The sequence below is a fragment of the Triturus cristatus genome, chromosome 11 (assembly GCF_964204655.1).
Source record: "Triturus cristatus chromosome 11, aTriCri1.1, whole genome shotgun sequence".
Lineage (NCBI taxonomy): Eukaryota > Metazoa > Chordata > Amphibia > Caudata > Salamandridae > Triturus > Triturus cristatus.
In genome coordinates, this window is record NC_140594.1 from 615,828,530 (window position 1) to 615,847,841 (window position 19,312).

A 19,312-nucleotide genomic window follows, 5' to 3' on the forward strand; every position below is an offset into this window, starting at 1 on the left:
CATCTTGTCCAAGTCATGTCGGCCCTCGTTTCAGCAGTTGCCACAACCCCAAAACCCTGGGCTCATACAATGTGGTCAGCAGTTTGGGGCATCACCAGCGGGAGGACTTGATCATCTGAAAGTACGGTGGACGGGGAAGACGACCTGCTAGTTTCAGGGTCACTATGTTCATGAACAGCTGTTGCACCTTGGCTGCTCGTGGACCCCAGGGTTACCACCGCCTCCAGGGCTTCCTGACGCTCTTGCCGCATCCTTTCAGGGCTGGGCGGCACAGCAGGGCTCGGCCCCGCGGGCCTCCTTCCGTCGTCGCCGTCTCGGTCTCTTCTCCTGGCGTCCGTTAGCTCCCGGGTCCAGAGGTCTCCGGCCTCCGCTCAACCCTGCCTCCTCCAGCCAATCCCAGACGTCAGATGGGGCATCGAAGAACCGGGTCCCTTCCTTCGTAATCACTCTGAGGCGCGACGGGAACAGCAGGGAATATGGGATCCCCAGGTCCCGCAACTGGCGCTTCACCGCCAGATAGTTACTTCTCCGCTTTTGGACTGTAGCAGTATAATCCGGAGAAAGCATCACCTGTCCTCTGCCTACTGTGATGGTGTCCAGTTTCCTGGCCTCACGAAGCACCACATCCCTGTCTCGGAAGTTGAGGAGTCTGAAGAGAAAGGGGCGCGGTCGTGCCCCGGGCTGAGGCTTCCGCGCCGGGACCCGGTGCGCGCGCTCCACCACAAACTGCTGAGAGAGCATCCCCGGGGGGAGGAGGTCGCGAATCCACCCGTCAACAAACTGCTCCGGGTTCAGTCCCTCCTCACCTTCCGGTAGACCCACCACTCGGACGTTATTGCGCCGAGAGCGCTCTTCCGCGTCCTCAGCACGGTCCTCCAAGGCATGGACACGGTCGATCAGGTCATGCAGGGCCGCGGTGTGGTGGCGCACCACAGGGTGGACCTCCTGGAGCGTTTGGCGTTGCTGAGTGACAGAATCCGCCAACTTACGATGGTCCGCGTGAAGGAGGGTGAAGTCCACCGTGACTGTCTATCCGGGACTCCAAGGAGGCCTTAGTCTGTTCCAGTGTAGTACCCAGTCGCTCCACCGCCGCCAATACTGTGTCCATTTTCGCCTCGAGCGCTGTCGCCGGAAGTTCCATATGGCCATCATGACGCCCGGGTGTGGTGCCCAGCTTCTCCGTCTGTGACCGGCCCACAGGCAGCTTGTTCCGTAGCCGGCCCGTGGCCAGCTGCTGTGCGGAGGGCATTCGATGTCAACTCCCGTCCCTTACGTGCATTCCAGCCTCCCTTTTCTGCCTTGCCAAGTTGCGACAGAATGAACACCACGTTCTCCTTGCTGGCGTGGGGGAAGGAAAGGAGGGCGGGGGGAAGGCAGAGACCCCTCCTGGGACGGCGTGGGCACCTTCTATCCAAGGCCCACTGCTCGGTATCCACCGGGCTCCGGGGTCGCCGGTACCGTCTCACACTGCCCACACAATGTATTGGTGTTCCCGGCCTGGCACCGCTCCTCCACCACAGCGTCCGTGTCCCGCAACTGCCAGGCTAGACACTATGCCACCTCTGCCTCCAATACCCACTACGCCTGGGTCACTAGTGAACTGGCCACCCTTCCTTTGCCGCCGGTTGCGCATATATAGCGGTGCAGTCCGGCCAGGGCTTCGGGTGTTGTCCAAGGCCGGGTCCCCTACACAGTTGCCCCCAGCTGGAATGCCCCCTGTGCGCACTGGGTACACAGGGGCGCAAATCTCTCCTCAGTGTGCCAGCTTCGTAGGGGTGCACACCGAATACTGTCACTGGTCTCGTTTTGGGGCCGAGCAGCCCCCCTCTGCCTTCTCAGCCATGTACCACTTGGGCTGTGTGTAGTGGCCTGGGCACCAGTCACAAGTCCCGTAGGCCCCGGGTCCCCGATGGTGTGTCCGCTATGGGTGGGGCATTCCGACACTCCCCAACCAGTCGCAGCAGTCGCCACCAGGCCTCCCACGGTGCCGCAGCCTTCAGGGAGACCCACCTCGCTCCCGGGCCTCCCCGCCGCACCCTACGTCCACACTGGCGTGCTGGGGTCAGGTCCGCACAACTCACCCGGGCAGTTCTGGTGGGGGGGGCATCCAGGTCACTCCTCGAGGTCCTCTGGGCCAGGGTCGTGCATAGGACCTCAGGGGCAGCCTCACCAACTCGCTCCGTGGCGGCGCTTCGCCAGCGCGGGACCTGCTAGGCCGACAGTGAGCTGCCGCCTCTCTCGTGCTTGCACCACCTTCGTTGCCGTGTCAGCCCTGCAGTCTGGGTCCCCGTAACGGCAGGCAGTCACCAGGGTCGTCGCTGCCCACCTCCGCTGGCACCGGCCTCCGTGCCCCGGGCGGCCGGCCGCCGCCTCGTCTTCACTGCCGGAAGCACTGCCCCTGCGGCCCAGCTGCCTCGTGGCGAGCCGCGGGCAGGAGTAGTTCCCGCGGCCGGCCGAGGTCTAGGTCCCGCTCCGCACCTCCTGCCGGCTCCAGACTCAGCGCGGCTCGGCTTGGGGCTGCAGGCTATCTCCGGCTCTGAGTACCTCCGTGAGGTTGCGGGAGGTCCTTGGTCCGCGGCCGGCGACGTCTGCCTCGGCCACCCGCGCCACAGGCAAGAGAATTCCCAGGATTATGGCACCAGATGGCAGGAGCTTCACGCTCCGGCGTCCATCTTGTCAGCGCGCCACCTAGCGCCCCCATTACACCTCAGTGATGATCGAGCCTAATGAACACTTCCCACATCGGCTCAAAACAAAGACAACCACACACCCGGCCCAATGTTGTTTGCCACTCAGGCACCTAAGTAATTCAGTGCCCCACACAGGTGTAGTGAGAGCTACACCGATTTTGTAAAACCATACAGTAATTAAATCAGGGCTGCAAGTCCCAGAATTCAAAGAAAAATCAGCTGGATGAGCTGCACATGCATGGGTCTATGCGAGGTATTGAGAACTGTCCAGACAGGAACAAGTGGTTAGGAATGTCCCCGTACCATCTTCTCCTTCATGCTCAGTCCTCGGGTCTGAACATCTGCGGCTTCATTGTATCCATTAGTGCAGACGGTTCACTCTCGACCAGTGGTTAATTTGTAAAACAAAATAAGTGCCTGGGCTCTCAACAGGAGGCAGCTTGCAACAGCCCATTTCTCCTGTTAGCTCCGCCTAAAACAGAACCAACTACTAACCATGTAAGTGGGGAGATGTGGCGTAGCAGCCAGAGCTGCCGAATTAACGTCTCTTCAGCGCAACATCCTGTGATTCTGGGCTAATCACTTAGTCTTCCCGTAAATGAATGTGTCTTTAACTAGTGCTCATGAAAAGCACCTGTGTTGATGATTAAGAAACCACCGGCTCAAATTAAGCACTGCTTTCGACCTCTACTACACTATGCTTATAGAGTGATGAAGCATCTTTCCTTCAGATTAGCTCTAGTCAAAGGGGATCAAAGCCACATCATCATATGGACCCGAATTTATTTTGCTTTCCCTCAACAAACTAATGCATTCTGGGAGCTGTAGCTCTGGTTCACTTAATGTGATTCAACTGAAAGTACACACCTGAAGACCATTATCTGTAAAAGAAAGGTCCATGGCCAGTGCACCGTGTCATTGGTAAGTGGAGTCGTCTGGTCACCATACCTATAAATGAGATTCACTCTTGGAAACATTAAAGAGATTGCTCTCCAGAGGCTGAAGTGGATGAATTAGAACTGGGTAGGAAAGCTGGAGGCCATGATGGAACAGACTCACCTGGATAAGCTTATCTACAGAAGAGATTCTCAGCTGCATGGTCACAAGATAGTGACACATACATGTGACTAACATTCAAACCGACTCTTGGTGTCCACGCACTTGTGATCACGATGTGCTGACACACAGTGTGCTTCTGAGCAAGCAAGAGGGTTTTGCTTTTCCTCAGCCTGATTCAGAGCGCTCAATTCCATATGAAAATAACTTATCAAACCCAGTTTTATTTCTTTGCATGTTGAGTCTTGTAGCCTTTGTTGTACACTGGATAAAGCAGGACTAAACGTCCCACGAGGCAAAGTGAAAACCCTGGACAGGATAATGCATGGACCGGGGGAAAAACGAGAGCTCTGTAGGGTCTATTCACAAAGCCATCTTCAAGTGCGTCTATATTTTATGTACTTTTATATGCCTTTGTGAATTAGCACTAGAACATCTAAAATGGTAATATTTGGGGAAACATAATTACTACAGATTGAAAGGTCTGTGCCCCTTTGCACTTTTACTACTGGGGGTTTGAAGTTTGAGGCTGGTCCACAAAGAGTTGTAAGGAAATTTAGTTTTACTTTCCATACCGGTCAGGTTTCCCAAGGCCATGTGTAGCTAGGTAGTCCAGTCAAGCTTCCCTCGCTAGAGTACGTGCACTTGTAAGAACAAAAGTCCCAAATCCTCAGGGGTAAAACGGACTAGTCTAACGAGTCACGCATGGTCCTGGGAAACCTGTCAGACATGACTTTCTGTACTCGTAATGACTTTTGTGAACCTACCCGCGAGTCTTTACGGGTAACTGGGAGGTTTGCACTGAGTGGTGAATGTGCTGGGTGTCTGTTCTCGGACTGATACCCAGCTGTGAGTGTCGGGAGGCGCTTCACTCGTGAGATGTCATCAGCCAGCCCAGTGTGTTCTGGGAATTGTAGTCATAGCGGCTGCCATTTAACTAATTAACACACCTGCTGACTGCGAGCGGTTTAACTATTCGTGGCAGAAAGGCCCAGGGCTGGAGACGATTCCGATGTACAGTGAGTGGGGGTCTGGGGCGCACGGGGTGATGCTGGGTTTGGAGACAGGAAATACGAGTACCGGCTGCGGTGTGGAGAGAGCAGTACTTTGGGGACAGACTGGGCGCCATAAACAAATTATAGGAGCGAGTACACCCTGTTTGGCGCCAACTTCAAACCGAGTCCCACTCCCTTGTAATTGGTTCGATGAAATTCCGATTCGATTAATAGTGTGGTGCGACTGGCCGAGCCCTGCCCTACCCCGGGCAAACACCTCACCCTGCCCTCCGTAGCCGGTGCATGCCACTGCCCACCTCATACAGAGGTTGCCACTGTCCTCCGTAGCAGGTGCTTGACACTGCCCACCTCATGCAGAGGTTGCCACTGTCCTCTGTAGCCGGTGCTTGACACTGCCCACCTCATGCAGAGGTTGCCACTGTCCTCCGTAGCAGGTGCTTGACACTGCCCACCTCATGCAGAGGTTGCCACTGTCCTCCGTAGCCGGTGCTTGACACTGCCCACCTCATGCAGAGGTTGCCACTGTCCTCCGTAGCCGGCGCTTGACACTGCCCACCTCATACAGAGGTTGCCACTGTCCTCCGTAGCAGGTGCTTGACACTGCCCACATCATGCAGAGGTTGCCACTGTCCTCCGTAGCCGGTGCTTGACACTGCCCACCTCATGCAGAGGTTGCCACTGTCCTCCGTAGCCGGTGCTTGACACTGCCCACCTCATGCAGAGGTTGCCACTGTCCTCCGTAGCAGGTGCTTGACACTGCCCACCTCATACAGAGGTTGCCACTGTCCTCCGTAGCAGGTGCTTGACACTGCCCACATCATGCAGAGGTTGCCACTGTCCTCTGTAGCCGGTGCTTGACACTGCCCACCTCATGCAGAGGTTGCCACTGTCCTCCGTAGCAGGTGCTTGACACTGCCCACCTCATACAGAGTTTGCCACTGTCCTCCGTAGCCGGCGCTTGACACTGCCCACCTCATACAGAGGTTGCCACTGTCCTCCGTAGCCGGCGCTTGACATTGGCGCACTAGAGCGTGACTTTGCCAACCACTGTCCGAGACCGTCCTCAAACGTCAGCAGGCGGCACTGCCCTCTAGAGCCAGCCGCTAACTCTGCCCATCGACAAGACCACCCGACAGCGCCAACCAGTGCCTTTAACAGCCCACCGGATAGAGTAGCTCACACTACCCTGCAGAGCTAGCGTCGGATACTGCCCACCCGCGCCTGACTCTGTCCTACCCAGCCAGCACCCGATACTGCCCCCAGCGCTTGACTGCCCTGCTATGCGAGTGCCTGAGGTGTAAAATGCAGGGTTTAGGATAAGACGTGAGCACAGACAGGCGAAAGAGGGAAGTGAGACAAGTGGGGAGTGACTGCTGGGTGGGAGGTCAGAAGGAGGGTGTGTCTCTGCACCCTCAGGGCAGGGCAGGGCAGGCTCCTCTCGTTCTTCTTTCCTCAGCTGCTCTGGCGCCCAGACTTCTGCAGGGAGACGGGTGAGTGAGTGCCTGGCACGGGAGAGAGGAGACCCTGGGGGCTCTCAGTGACAGGCCGGTGGCGCCGGGGCAGAGTCACTCACATCAGGACAGCTCCTCTCCCCGGCGGCCCTGCGGGGGCATTCGAGAGGCCGGTAGGACTTTGAGAGAGGGTCACGTGCAGACCAGTGCCGGTGGAAAGTAGGTAGGGCGGGCCCTGGTATGTTCGCTCCTTTATATATGTGTATGTGTGCGTGATGTGAAGGATCATTGGAACACAATGCAAATTCCTGCCATTGGTATCTGGGGTACTGCTTTGTAAACCGAACAATTGGGTTCTGTGTGAAGGTCACGTGCCATTCCGTCATCTGCTCTGACTGTCTGTAGGTGAGCCCGCTACAATCTGCTCACTCAGCACGCGAGATATTTATTGCACAGGCTGTGGTGAGTTTGGGAGGGTGTTCTGAGGAGGTGTACAGTGGGTAAGGCTGTGAGTTTCTCCTTTATTGAAACAAATGGTCGTTACTTTTAGCCGTGGTGTGACCTTATTCTGCGGCAACCTTGATATCACAGTGGGTTTTTGTAGTGTATAGATTCCGTTTAGTTGACTTTGAGAGTTATGATGTAGTGACTGGTGCAGGGGCGTAACACAGGCCCCCGCAACCCCCGCGGTGCGGGGGGTCTCGGAACAGTACCTATGCTTGAGCGCTCCAGAATAAATCCGGAGATGGGGGCCCCCGTGTATATTGCAGGGGGTCCCCTTGAACATTCGTTTCGCTACTAGACTGGTGGTGAGCATGTCTACTTCTCTTGTGGCAAGCCTGTGAGCTTCTGATAAAGAGAACTAGCGAGCTTTTGCTGTGATGAAATTGCACGCTTGTACTTTGTAATTGCATTTATATAGCGCTTACTACCCCTGACGAGGCGTCAAAGTGCTTTTTTGTCGAGTAGCACGCTACTCCGGGACCCATAAAGGATTAGGGGTGAATTAGTACAGTGAAATATGAAAGTAATTTGAGTGGTGGAAATGTTATTCAGTTATTTGGATTGAGAAGGATAGTGGAGGGTTAGAAGAGGGGGGAAAAGGGTTTGCATGTATATAGTGCTTGCTACCCCTGACGAGGTGTTATAGTGAATTTCAGTGATGAGCTTGTGAATTCTGCAGCGGTGATCGTGTAAACTTCAACTGTCGTTGACTTGTAGGGTTTTTGCAATGACCGGCTTCTGCTGTTTTGTGTTTATAAACGTCTGTGGTGAGCTTCTATGTTTTTTAAGCCTGTAAGCTTGTTGTTTGGCAAACTTCTGCTATAATAAGTTACTGCTTACTGTGGTGAATTTGTGAACGTCTGTTGTGGCAAGCTTGTACTTCGGTAAGCATGTGAGCGAGCTTCTGATCTGCTGAGTTTCTGCTGTGATGAGCTTCTGCTCCATTTATCTCGTGAATTGTTGCCGTGGTGATCTTGTGGACGTTTGTTGTGGTGAGATTGTGAGCTTCTGCTGTAGAGACCTTTTCCTGTGGAGAGTTGGTCATCTCCTGAGATTCTGCAGTGGTGATCATGTGAGATTCTCCAGCAAAGACCTCACAAGCTTCTTGTACTATGAACTTGTGAGCTAATGCTCTGGTGAACCCAACATCTATTGACGAGCTTGGTAGAGCACCATGTATCTCAGAATGGGCTGAATGCTCTTAAGTCCACGACATTTGGCTCGCTTCTTCTGTGATCACCTTATGAGGCTTTTAAGAATTCAGTCAATGCAGCTGTCAACAAGAGGTGACATGCTGATGACCGGACTCATCCATATGAATATATGAAGATGTATATAATACTGCACCTTCTGTGAGGCTCCAAGGGATGGAATCATTTGATAGCACCTCTTCACGGGTGAAAGGAGTCTGGGATAATTACTGTATGAAATTCCACTTTTAGGTTAGAAACCTAGACACGTAATTCTATAGTAAATAACATGATAAACTCAATGACTAGCATGTGCTATATAACTTGTAAGGCAGATAGGACTTTTATTAGCATGCAAGTAAAAATATCAGTTAAATAAAGTATTTACATACCAAGCGGAGAGGGATAGTACTTGCTGAACCGGTTATTACAAAAGGCTTTCGTAGCCTTTGCATGCTAGGCTCTACCCTTTCTAGATAACATTGAGCCCTTCCGTCAGTCATCTTGTGGGAAGCTGTTCAAAGAAGAACCGGCAGTAGTGAAGAAGCTGTTGAGCGTTGAGGGCTTGTGAACTCTGGTCATGTTGGAATTTAGATGTTTTTCTACTGTGAGCCTTGCTTCTTCTGTGGCGAGCTTGTGGTCTTATGCTTTGAGTTATGAACGTCTGCTCTGGTAACCTTCACACTGTTCTTGTAGTGTGCTTGTGAGCTATGGTGCTATTGTGAACATCTTCTGTTTTAAGCTTCTGCAATAGTGAGTTGTGAGTTTCTGTGGTGTGGTGTTAGGTAAGGTTCTGCTGAAAGCTTGTGCTATGATGAGCCTCTGATCTTCTGCTTTGGTGGAATTAAGAGCCAGTGCGTCAGTGAGCTTGCGAGCCGCTATGCTGAGCTTATGGTATGGAGAGGTTTTTCTATGGTAAGGTTCTGTTCTGGTGAGCTTCTGTGCTCAGGAGTCTAAATGCTTGCACCATGTCGAGTTTGAGTGCTTCATCTCTGAACTTAATTTATGGTTGCTTCTGATCATCCACTACTTGTGATTTCCTTTAGGGTGAGGTTATAAACCTCTGCTCTGATGGGTTTCTGCTACCATAAGCCTGAGAACCTTTTCTGTTCTAAGCTTGATACCTGTTATGTTGAGCTTGAGAATGTCTGCTGCGTGGAAAATGTAAATAAATTAAATGTAAATTTGATACTTGTATAGTGCACTACTCACCCGCAAGGGTCTCAAGTCGCTTGTACGAATACCGCTGGAGTTTCTTACCGTGGAGTTTCTTATCTGCTGATACAGTTTAGATTATAAACTTCTGCTTTGATCCTATTGTGTGTTTGTGTTGTGGCGAGGTTAGCAGTGATAGCTGCTCTCTTGGGTAGTAGCCTACCACCCCAAGAGTCGTCCTAGTAACTGATTGTACACGCCGCACATAATGGTGGGCACTTTGTGTTGGTAAGAGAAGACTTTTGAGATTTCTACTGAATAGCTAGTAATCCTCTTGGGTGTAGCTGATCAATGTGAGGTGAAAGAGGACCTCCCTTCAGCCGTCTGATTACTGAGCTTTGAAGGCACAGCATGAGGGCGCCGGCGGCACAGTGTAGGAACTGGCACAGTGGACTGTACATTGGGGCTTGAATACTTGTACAGCTGCGCTGGAGCTAAACCGCTTGGGAGACCCACTCATGCGCTATTCGCATATTCCGCTCCAGGTATGATCAGAGTAATGCTGCCGGTGACGCGGGTAAAAGTCAGCACGGGTCCCATTTACCTGGTCAGCCTAAGAAGGAAAATAACTGTCTTAAAGGTGTGAGGAGTGAGGTCTTGTCCTGATTACTTTCTGGTAATCTTCATTACACTGTGTCTTAGATTTTGTAATCCCAGTCCTCACATACAGGTCAAAGGGAAGACGGATGAGGAGGTAAGAGATCTTCTTTGATGCGTAGCCCCAGGTTCCTGACCAGTTTGGCCAAAAGTGGACAATGACCCCACTAGCATGAAGAGATCGCCTAAAGTCAGGCGATAACAGCATTGGTGACCCGAAGTGAAGCTGGACTTCACCCACATGAAGAAGTTTTTAAAAACATCTCTAAGTTTAACTTTAAATAAGTAGTCTTTGCAGGAGAAATATACTCACAGCATCTATGTTTCGTAGCATAACTCTCCTGTAAATCATAAGATATGAGAGAATTCTACTGCAAAATTTTTTTTTTTTTGGCTGAAATATTGCCGGCGGGCAAAGTTATGCAAATTTGACAAATTCTGCAATTTCACAGAACTGCAACACTGTCAACCCTGAATAACTTTAGAGCGAGATTTTGGATGCTTTCTTCTCAAGCCAGTTTGTGGCTGTGTAGTGATCTGTGGCTGGACGGCAAAGTCAGATGAAGGACTTCATATGGAAATTAATTGGAAGTCAGTATTGTAACTGTACATTAACGTACAAGTTAGGCCGATGGGAGAAGATGAAAAATGAAAACACCGGTGAAAGGGCAGAGCCCAGGAGACGCTAAAAGCTCACTTAGCTCATGTAGGACACCTGAAATGGGATACCTCGAAATCCTCCTTGCTATTGGTCAAACAGTCCTCTAGCCAAGAGATACTCAGACTGGCATTTAGCCTGCATGCAGCAATTAAAGTTTGCCCCCCAAATTGTGGAACTCCTTACCTGCCTTGATGAGATCTTGAAAATCTCTTCATGCGTTTCGGTAACTCTTGAAGACCTGGCTTTTTTAACTTTCTCTGTATTGTCTTTGGTATTTATCTAGCACTGGGAAACCCTGTTGGGTAGCCATGCGCTTTATAAAACGATATAGTAATAATTAGGCGTTTAATAACACCTGTAACAGAGCACGAGTATTGTGTTCACCCTAAACGCCAGCATAAAACCATTCCGGCCATACCAACAATATACTGGTTGAATTGTGTTCCCGCAGCTCCCTGACTATACGAAGTGTCTCTAGGCAGGACCACTCAAATTATGCATGAGTGGAAGACCAAGTTATGCAGCAGGGTTGACTTTTTTATGGATCAAGAAAAGGCAAATTATGCAACCTAATGTAGCACTTTTTTATGGAAGTATTTGCTATTTTGTCATTTTAACACAAACTGGTACTGAGCAAAGGTTCGACCTTATTAGCACAGCATTTGGTAGCTACAAAGGGACCAATTAACCTTTGCTAAGGGGTCTGCTGCGGTGCTACACAGTACGTGGCACTTTTAAAATAACCTTTGATCCGTAACCTTTGAAACATTTTGTTGTTGTTGAAATTCGCACATTAATTTGCAGATTTAGAAATATGTGGCAAGTGTGATAACTCTATAAGTACGTGCAAAACACCAGTCACTGTCTATTAATACGCTGACAGTAACTATTGTAGAGTGGTACTAATGAGGTTAAGCCTTTGCCCAGATAGTGTTGACAGTGCAACAATGCCAAAATAATGCGGTTACACTTGCGCAAAATGTGCCGCTTTTTGCCGTTTCTTGCTCCATAATTTAGTCACCCTTCCGCATAATTTGGCCCACCCCTTCTACTTAATTTAAGTGCCATTGATTATAGTCCAGTTTGTGGGATTTATTTTCTTTTGCCTGGGTCCATAAGTGATGTGACCAAAGGTTTCGTGCAGAGCCTCTGAAGCTACCTGAGATGTGACACCCGTTGGGTGAGGTATGCTATGCAAGCTTGCTTATTCAGAACATTGGAACTAATTTTTTTTTATTTAAAAAAAAAAAAATATATATATATATGAGCAACACATCTCGTGTCTCTATCCTCCCCCAAAGCAAACACTCCCTTGAACTTGTCACTTCCTTTGTGTTTCGCGGAAAAGTGCTGTGCAACATGGAAGTCATTCACTGCAGTTCAATATACAGTTGATTTCATGATTTGGAAAAAAAAAGGCACCATCACTGTTAAGTCTCCCGAGAACTCGCGTGATTTTACAGCACACGGGGTAGAACTGCGAGATTTCGCTTCGAAGGCTTCAAAGCTGAAACGGGCGGCTGCTACTTCCGTTTCATTCATTCCTCATCTCCGATATGAAACCCCGGTACAGGCCGCACGCGCTTCTCGGCGCGGAGGCCTAACTGTCACTTCCGGCCATCCTGTGGTCCGAATATGTCGGGCGGACAACTTTTCGTGATCGCCTCGCAGGACTTTCTACGTCTGCGGACACACCAGAAGACTTCTGTTGGGGTCCATGGGTTAAGTCACGGGAGAGTTTTGAAGTTTCATTTTATAACCACCTCCTCTAGATTAGGCCTTTTGAAAGATATAAACCACCCCAGTGGTGATCTAGTGGGTTAGTTGGTAAGTGTGGAACGAGAAGACATGACTTTTAATCCCAGTCTCCCCGTTTGGCTAAACTGTGTGCTCTTCAGTGCTTAATTCGTAAAATAAGAAGTGCAGGTGCTCAAATGTTTTCGTAGGAGGCCAACACCCACTTTTCTGGCTCCACCCATATCCACCATTGGCTCCACCCACTTCCACCACTGGCTCCACCCACTTCCACCATTGGCTCCAGTGATATGTACCCCATAATGTGGCCTAGATATTGACTGATGGAGCAACATAGGCTAATAAGGCTAAGTCAAAGGCAAGAGAAATGTTTGTGCAGCGCACATCCTGAACTCATGTTTTTTGAAGGAGCGCTCAAAGTGAAACTGAACAAAAAGGTGTTTTGCTCCATGAAGTAAAGAATTTGCCTATGATTACAACATTTGGTCAAGCATGAAAGCCAGATTCTCCACTTTCAAGCTCTGCAATTCACCAATTATAATTAGATGTGTATTTTGCATTGACATCAAAGGTTAACACTTTGTCCTTAATCTATGGGGACATAAAATTAGCGCAGGGGGGAAAAGCCGAACCACATTTTATTTTTTGCAGGTTTACATGGTGCGAACCCTGACATGGACAGACAAAGGAGCACTTCACAACAGGCAGACGCAGTTTGCGTTACACTTTTTTTACCATGCACATCCAGATTTGCCAGAATTCAAAGCTGAGCCCATGGATTCGAACCTGCTTCCATATGTCTCATCCTTTGCCTTCGCCTCACGTGCAAGCTCCTCAGACTTTCAGCATCTCACCCACGTCTATCGCAAGCCCATGCACAAAAATAAGCAGCAAGAACCCAGCGCCGACAATGGTCTCTCTCTTTGCCTAAGATCACATGATTCGGTTTAGCAGGAAAGCTGGGAATCATCCCCAGAATGATTCTACTGTTTTGCACTATGCAATTCAGCCGGAATGACTAGATGGGCACATCTTTCGGACTTCAAGGGTTAATGCTTTGTCCTTAATTCATGGGGAAAGAGATTTGAAATGTAAAAGTGTTTAAGAGTTGTGCTGTGTTGGAAATCCTGAATTGATGAGCTGATGACCTCCATTTAAAAAAAAATTTGTGCCAGTAGAGACTTCTTACGCATAGTAATTCATGTGGGGGCGCGCTGCTATTGAGCATTCTATACATTAGCAGCAGCACAAATGAGGTCCACAAAAGGGCCATACAAGGAGACACTGGAGAATAGTGATTTCAACAACAAGACTGAGCTAAATATGCTATACAGACTCCGGCATATCATATAACAATTTGGGATCCAGTGCACAAAATTATCTTACATTAGGGGAGCAATCATTTAATCTCAGGGATCATTTTTTCAAGGTCTTCAAGTTCAAATAACTATATCTTTATTTTCGTAGTAAGCCCTTTACATGGGTCTTTGATGCTTGCGCTCCACATAATAAAGCCTGAAGACTAGAGCACCGAAAATGGCCCTGATGCAGGACTTAATGGATACCAATTTAAGTAATGAGAGTAATGAGAGGCATGGGAAGGCTGTTCACATACGCCCCAACCAGCTCCAGAAGAAATTAAGACGAAGCAACAAAAAATAATATCCTGCTTTTCTCTTCACCAGCAGAAAAGTTTGCCTACACCTCCCCGTATTTCGTCTTCTAGTGCTTAGTATAAAAGTGACATCACAGCTGAAGAATTCCATGTTAATAACAACTCAAATAAGTTCAGTTCAGTTTCAGTTAATGAACCAGTTTCCGGTAGGGAAGAAGTTTTGGAATACAACCTAACCTCCACTACCACCAGAAGCACCCACATAGACACAGGCAACTATTATGCAACCTCGATTTAATCAAAGAATTAAAGGCTATGGTTGTGACTTGGATTCGATTACTGACCCAGTCCAGATAAAGAGTTAGACTCAGTTTCAGACGCAGGCACAGCCCCTGGCATCAAAACCTAAAGTACTTTTACTAACACCATGCGTCTACACTAAATAATGTACATATTCACGTGCCTCCAACTTACCCAGTTCTTGCAGCAATAAGCAAAACATTAACTAAAATGTCAGACACATTGATTGAAAAATCTGTCATTGGTCAATCAGACAGCATTGATAAAATAATTTTCTCCTAGCATGCAGATAATAATCACTCGACTCTGTTACTGTTAGGCAGGCTGCTGCGCAGATTCATTAACTGATCAGGCCCTGGCCTGCCTGCCTAGCTCTCACACTGGTGCGTGCTGCTTAGGCTGCGCACCTTTATTTATTTTAACTCATGATTAGTCCTACCACCAGGCCGTGCCTCACCTGGTGGTGTGCTGCCTGTTGTAAGTAATTAGGTAGTGGTAACCAACGTCGTCAAGATCGCGCTCGCCCCTCACTAGCCAGAGCAGCCGGTTGAAGAACCCAGTCCACGATGAGTCGGTGAGGTGCTGTCCGTGCGGGTATGCTGGGGCGTGGTGGCAAAAAGCAGCGAATGCGCGCGCATTCCAACCTAAAAAATATCTGCGCACGCTGCCTGCTGCCGCGCACAGCCCCAACCCCCGCAGAGACCGTCACCAAAGCCCTGCCCAATTCAGTGTTCCGCCCACCGGGCCGGCAACACTGAGCCACAGCCGCTGCATTCAAGAGATTCAGATCAATGAGATCATACTAGAAAAACAAAGTAAGTGAGAACTAACTTGAACGTGTGACTCGTGTGGAGTGACTGAGTCGTGAAGCAGTACATAACAAACGTAACACTAACAGTAACAGCAACTTACGGTAGCGCAGCAGTGCAGCACTCACGCTGTGCCACGTAATTACTATAAAATCAATTACGTGCACTAAACGTGTGTAGACCCGGCCCTGATAATTAAGTGCCGGTGCTAAGCACCGGCAAGCACCGGCACAAATTAAGCACTGGTGCTCTTGGGCAATCACTTTTTGAATGTACTCCCCTACTGTAATTTTTGCTAAGCTTGGAAGTCTTTAGAATTTTTTTTTTAAAAAGCTGTTGCGGTTACAATAAAAACTGGCCTGGATATTTCCTTCGGGTGAAGTGGGGATGGGGCTAGGTTGTACCTGGTTTCAAGGTCTGTTCCCCAAAATGTAATACTGTGATAAAGTTATATCATTTCCAGAAAGCAGTACTGCTGTATGCGCGTGTGCCTTACTTTCACAAAATGTAAGATCTTAGTGTGACAATAGTGAGCATCCTGAATTAGCTGATGAAAGAAATAAACACCAAGGGTATATTTCCAGGACAGGAGAAACCCTCAGAAAACAAGATGGTGGCTACCCCACACATCTGCTGCGAGAGATGTTTGCCTCCATGCTTGTGGCGAGTCTTTGGCTTGGCTGTTATATTTCTCTCTCCTGTGGAAGTGACTGCTACCTCCACTCTTATTTCCCCAGCCCTGCTGTGAGATCACAAGGTCTCCTTCTTACCCCCAGCACCTCAGTGTGTGAGGCTCATTCACTTGCTTCTTATTCCATGGCTTTCCTTCCTCTTATTGTGGCTGTCGCTCTCCTGAAGCAAAGTTTGTTTGCAACATTTGATGGCTTGAACACTCCATAGAAGGGCATGTGTTTTCTTGCTCTCTCCCTCATAGTTTGTTCCCCACAGCACCCCCCCCCCCCCCCATCCCTGCTTTCTTTGTGTTTACCTCAACAACTCCCGGCACGTTCATGAAGTACAGCAACAGGTGTATATATATTTTTTTTGTTGCAAAGGTTTAATGTTTTTTTTATAACCCACTTTCTTTCGTTTATGGATACAGCGAGAGTCATCCATACGCTACAAATATTGAAACGGGAGAAAGAGAAACAATGTGGCTGTTCAGCTCTGCAATAAAATAGATAGCGGCCCATGCAAGGGTCAGCCCACTCATAGAGATAGACCGCGATAAGCCCACCGTATTCCCCATACCATCTCACGCTTTTGAGGATATCCTTGGCCCTTATAAATGGGCTTTTCTTGCTGTGCACACCAATCTACTCGAGTGCACCAGGTTGATAGTGAGGGAGGCGTAGACTGTTTTAACAAACAAGCTATGTCTCGTTTGGCCACTAAGCAGGCCATACCTATGAAAAGTTGTTCCACACGGGGGCCTCCCAGCTCCTCTACCAGTTTCAGCAAGGTTATCTTGGGGGTCAGTTCAATTGGGTGTCCCTGTACCACCGCAATCACCCATCCCAGAAGGGTCTGAGTCTGGGACAGTTCCACGCCATATGGAAAAGATCGGCAGCTGGTAGTCTACAGCGCAATCATAGAGGATGGGCATCAAGGAACATCTGCTGTATACATGAGGGGAATAAACAGGTCGCATGGAAGTAGTTCACCTCTAACATACGCAGCTATTGCAAGCTCCCTGGGGGCCACGCAGGCCTCTTTCCAGTCATCGTCGGCAAAGGTTACATTTAAGAGTGGATTTTTATCAACCTGTGTTTAAAAAAATAAATAAATAAATAAATCTTTCATCCCCTGTAAAAGCCCAAACTAATGGTACTGGGAGAAGGGGGCTGCTGCACTCTCCTCAGCTTGATGATTTTTTTTTTTAAAGCAAAAATGTGAATTTAGTGTGACTGGACAGGAGATGTCTCTTCTACTGCAGGCACATACATTTTCTCCCTGGGCTGCTATAGAGCGCCCAATAACTGGAACATTTATTCCAGTCCAAGTTGACAACTGAAAGCATTTTCTTATAAACTCTCACAACTACTCACAAACTTAAACAGCTCATATGTTCTTTTGAGCATCTGCATCTAATCCTCCTGGTTTAAGTCTGAATCGCTTACAATAGGTTGTTTACATTCTGTTTTATAATTTCCTGCATGAAAAGTGCTTGAAAAACAAACCTTGCAGTTTATAAAGATTCAAGATATTGAATTTGATGTTCAGTTTTAAGATACTTAAGATATGTATTTGTTTTTCTTCCAGCATTTAAAAGTGTATAGCGATAGAACACTTCTTGTACCCTATCTTTACTCTTTCTCTCCTATCTTCTCTCTTTTTACTATCCTGTCTCTAAATCTCCAGCAACTCAACGTAGAGGGGCTCAGCTGAACGTGTACATCACAGTACCTGTAATTTACTGCAACACCAACTACGTTTATCTGGAACCCCATAATGAAAATGCGAATGTACTTGTTTGTAAAAATTAATAAAATACTTTGAAATAAAAGTTTTTCTCTTTTACTTTTCTAAACAATGCTTTACAAACAACCACTGGCAAAGCCAATAGCTTGGCACTCGTGTAATAAAGGCGAAGGCTATTGGCTTCGCCAATGTTTCGCTGTCTTAAGGCACATCAAAACACCCATGTGTGGGAGATGAGGCTACTGCAGTCCTCATTGTGCTTGCTGTATTGATGACTTATCAGTTAGCACTCTTTGTCAGGTGTTATATTGAATAATACAAATTCATGGCACTTAGAGGAAGAGGGGCTGAAGATCAGCCGAGTCTCCATGAGCTGACCTCAGATAAGAAAGCAATATATACGAGTAGAAAAAGAAATGGCAGAAATTGCTAAAGATGCGCTGCATCCGGTCTTCGGAACAAGGAAGGAAATGAAGGTGTGTCATGAAGGCACAGTATATCTAATGCATTGTAGGTCTAGGTCAGTGGTCTTGAACCTTTTTAGGTTTTGACCTCAGACAGCCTGTGGCGGTCTGTTTGTGAATACCTCTTTTGGACCATAGAAAAGCTCATGTTGGGCTTTGTGCCAGCCCATTGCTTGCCCCTGTTTGGGTTTCTTGTCTCTGTCATTCGCTTGCTTGCCTATTCATTTGCATTCCTTCCTCCGCTTCTGTTTGTCCCTCCCCTGGAGAATAGCTTCTTTACCATTCTTTTGATTGGATGACTTGCATCCTACCAATGCACGTATTCGGGCAACAACTTTTTAGGTCTTGTCTTTGAGTACTGTGTTCTTAAAAAAAATAATGTAGAATATACATACGTGGAGAGGCGTTTCGTCAGCAGGCTTCATACACTGGTCTGTTAAATTGACATTTACTTTTTTTTCCTCACGCCGTAGCATGAAGAACGGAGCAATGGGTCAGCCCACTTTGCCCATAGGCTCTCTTCACTTTGAGTGACCACACAAAGTTGTTGTTGGTTATTCACATCTGTCTAAAAATAGTTCCTTTCTTCTCAGTGACAAAGCTGGTTCAAATTTTATTTTAATTAAGTCCTTTATTTTGCCTGCACTTTGGGTGCCAGGTTGGATGGTATTTATTTTCTGTGTGCCTTTTAAAGTTGCTGTTTGTGGCATTGCGAGATCATTTAGTTTCGTCTTCTTCACAAGAACAATATGAATAAAATACATGGCACAACTGAAACACTTTTGCTTAAGAAAAGAAAAATGTTAAAACAGCCACATCAACGAATATTTTTGTTAATTTACCAATTCAATAAAAAAAAAAAAAAGTGCTTTATTCGAGTGTTACTCATAAAAGCAAACATACAAACATATAATAAAAAACAATTAAATCTGAGATGTCATATTGACATACGCACTTTTCTAAAAAGAATACAAATTATTTTCAGAAAAGAAATATACATAATCACAGGAATAAAATTCATTAATATTGATAATGCAATTAAGTACAGTTTATAAAATCTTTGTACTAATAAAAGAACCATTTAGAATTTCATTTCACAGGTGTAAAGTTCATTGATGTTGATGATACAATTAAGTATAATTTGTAAAATCTTTATACTAAAAAAGAATCGTTTAAAATTTTTTCCAGATGACACGATAAATTACACTGAACAGAGAATAGACAGTACTCTAGCAGTCTCTGAGCGTCTAGGCAGAGAGTAGTCACCGGACTAGCAATCTCTGCCTGATTATCCATGCCCACCCCAGATACTTAGCGGTGGCAATTATGATCCAAGTTAATGTAGTCGATATAACTATGCGCAAAGCCACCATACTACTTTTAGTACCCAGGTTCCTACACATAGGTGCCAACCAAACACGCCTTGGAGTAGAGTATGGTTTGCAGGAGAACAAAAAATGTCCAAGTGTTTCATTACCTACCTCACAAGCTGGGCATGTTGCTGGACCTCCTTCCCTCCACTTAGATGTTAGGTTACGAAGAGGAAGAGAGCCCGCCCTTAGTTGAAA

General features: G+C 47.7%; 1 protein-coding gene across 6 annotated transcripts in view; it reads left to right on the forward strand.

The window, feature by feature from the left end:
• PDLIM2 (PDZ and LIM domain 2) overlaps window positions 1-19,312 on the forward strand; it is a 176,056-nt gene that overhangs the window by 14,906 nt on the left and 141,838 nt on the right. The window contains exon 1 of one of the 6 annotated variants that reach the window (XM_085633994.1): window positions 4,645-4,765. The exons of 1 other annotated variant lie outside the window; for it this stretch is intronic. The gene's annotated coding sequence lies outside the window, so the exon portion shown is untranslated. Of the gene's footprint in view, window positions 1-4,644; window positions 4,766-6,145; window positions 6,437-14,725; window positions 14,866-19,312 lie in introns of those variants that run through there. 4 more of the 6 variants (XM_085633992.1, XM_085633991.1, XM_085633989.1 and 1 more) reach the window with 4 other exon arrangements.